This window comes from Cupressus sempervirens, chromosome 3 (genome assembly GCF_028749045.1).
Source record: "Cupressus sempervirens isolate cs-2001-9-10 chromosome 3, ASM2874904v1, whole genome shotgun sequence".
In the NCBI taxonomy this organism is placed as follows: domain Eukaryota; kingdom Viridiplantae; phylum Streptophyta; class Pinopsida; order Cupressales; family Cupressaceae; genus Cupressus; species Cupressus sempervirens.
This window is the reverse complement of record NC_143120.1, coordinates 569125145-569128310: the sequence shown is the minus strand read 5'-3', so window position 1 is coordinate 569128310 and position 3166 is coordinate 569125145.

Genomic DNA, 3166 nt, shown 5'->3' with positions numbered 1-3166 from the left:
GCAAAATCTCTGAGTTTGGTGTCCAACTCTAACAGTGCTTCCTCTGTCCTAAAGGCTTGTTTGATGTCTTCATTACTAGATGCTTCCTCTAAAGTCTTCCTAAAATTTTTCATGACTACCTCAACTAGCAACAACTTCTCTCATTCTTCATCTTCAAAAATGTCCAAGCATGCATCACTGTACAACTTTTCTGCTTCCAAAATTTTCTCTCGAGCTTGGTCCTTGAGCCTATGTATCTCATGATGCAATATTTCCATCAATTTATTTCCATATGAAATCTTCTCTATCCAATCATCTATCATGTCTAACTCTTCTCCAGTATATACATCAATCAGAATGTAGTACCTTTGCCCTTTTATGGCTTGTAGAGTTTGCAAATCCTTGCTCCATGCCTGTACCTCATCCATGATACTGAAGTCTTGCCTCAAAATTGCCACGATCTTATCAACATTCTCTTGCGTAGCATGCAACAACTTCAAAATTCCTATGATTATAGTGACACCCTTATCCTCAAGGCTATCTCACCAATCTTGAAAAGCTTTCAAAAATGAATTGAGTCATACACCTTCCCCTTCTCTAAGAATGGTATTCAAAGTCTCCTTAGGGTATTCAGAATCAAGAGGACCAATAACTTTGGCTAGATATCCCTTTAGGATCTCAACTTGCCTTCAAAGTGTTTTGATTTCAATCTCATCCTGTTCCATGTGCTTGAGAATGTCTTTGAATCCCATAGTCATCATCTGTTGGGATGTATCCCGTGTAGGCTTTCCTAACATAATATCTTTCACTTCATAGTCCTTAAGACTAATAGCTTTTGCATCTATACCTTCGGGAGGGTGAGCCACTTGTACAAATAAGTCCTGGTTCCATGTAGTAGTGATGAATGCAAATGGCATTGCATCATGTAATGGAGACTCAAGCTTGTTTAAAATCTCTACAATGTCACAAATATCATCCTTTGAAGCACATAATTGATGCTTGGAACTTCTCATTATTTCTTTCTAAAACCATCTTGGGATATGTCTCTCTATAGCCTTGGCTCTAGATGATGAAGGGATGTGTTCAACTACCTCCTTCCCTTTATCGCTCTTTCTTGGAGTCTTCTGCTGTGAGGACTCTTCTTCTGTAGTCTCAATTTTTGTAGATCCTGTAGTTTTATCCTCAACTTCCTGAGAAGGTTGTTGTACACATTCTACTACCTGTGCCTCTTTTGATGGCTCATCAGTAACCCTTGGTTCTGATTGCTCTTGTAATGACGGTTCCTTTTGAACATGTTCTTCTTCTAAACTCAGAGGTGGAGGAGTTACTAAACCCTTATCTACCATCGTGACCTATGGTGGAGATGGAGGAGTAAGATGCGGACCTTGTGTCTCGGGTGGCATCTACATCCAATCTTGCTATTAAAGTTCACCTGTAGGGGTGTCTCTGATCTTATCTCCAACTAACTTTGTACCCATAGGCATGAAATCAAAATTTGAGATGGAGAGAACATTCTCACCTTGCTCCCTTTTCTCATTCACCCATCGCTGCACTTCATCTTCCAAAGAAGAGAGTTCTACCATTTCTGCTTGGGTGGGTGGTGGGGTATTCATGGCACTCTTCCTTTTTTCCAATTCTGTGGCTTTTTCTAGTCGAGTTCTCCTTTGTAGAGGCACTTGTTCCTCCTCCTCATCTAATTCTATTTCCTCTTCATCTGATTCTTCCTCTGGAATGGTCTCAAGAATAGATGGATTAGGCACTAATATTTTATGAACTCTTTGCCTCTTGTTCATTCTAACCTTGATCCTCTTTTGTTTCTATGGAACCATAGGATAAGTAGGCTCTTCATGCACCAGAGGAATGGAGGTCTCTAGAATCTCTCCCTCTTCTCATTAACTTGACAAAACAAGAGGCAATGGAAATTCAACCTGGATATGAGAAGCTCCACCATCCTAGGGCTCTTGGGGACTCTATTCCTATTGATGGGAAGGGACCTTATCTTCAACATGCTCTATCTGAAACCTCTAAGGAGAGGTTCTCTTCCTCTTTCCATTCCTCTCTGAAGGGTGGTAGTATCTCACTGGAAGATCAAGCTGGCAGATTGTTTTAGGCCTGATAGGAGACTGGAGCGCAAATATAGGAACTGTGACCTTCCTTCCCTTACCCCTTTCTGGGTGAGCATGTGCATGGAAGATCACTATAAACAAAATTGGATCAAGTGGAAAGGGTTTCTTGATCCAACTCTTTGTCATTCGAATGACATGTCTTGCTCGATGATTAATATCATCTCCTTCCTCTCTATCAACTTCTACATTAAGAATGGGTCTCTAACCAACTTTATCTTTATTGAATAGAGGATCCAATAGTTCCTTGGAGTCCTATAGCCTTATCTCATCAAGGATGGTCAAATGGAGAGATTTCTCCGCTAGATAAAAAGTCATCCTACTATAGTCTTTGATGCAGACATCGTAGTCATTTGTGGTGTTCATCCAATGATCTTCAATGGCATCCTCATGATAGAACTCCTTTCTTGCTAGGTTTTCCACTTTACCAACATTGTCAAAGAATGGCCGAGGAGAGTTATACTCTTCAAGAGGGTAGTTCTCCCATTCCTAATCAAAAGTTGCCCTTCACCTGATATGCTCCTATTACAAAAGACCAATCCCAACAAGGTCTCTGTTGTCTTTTGATCCTCTCATAAGCTGACTCAATTTTCTAGGATATTTCCATTAGGACCAAGTTGTCACTTGGGTACCTTGGGAGTTTCTTCAGATTGATAGATGCACCACCTACCCAAATGTATGTAAATGTCCAAAACTGGATGAAATATGCTCCGACAGTTGTGATCTATGCCTTAGCTTCCTTAGACAATCTCTTCCCATAGTCCCCTTCTATGAATCAAATGATGGCAAAGATGAAGGTGTTGTTTACAGTCCTGTACTCTTTGCTCTATGGAAAGAGCTTCTTCTTCACCAACTAAGGATAGAATATATATGGCCATGAATTAGGGTCCTACATACTACCTTTCTTATATAACCAAGATAGCTCATCACCCTTACTGCTAGTAGGTACACCACATAAGAAGTCATATAGAACTTCTCATTATTCTTTACTTCCTCAACTGATCACACAAGTTATCGCTTAGCGTTGTGGCCCAATTCAGTGGTATCTTCACATGCCTTATAGT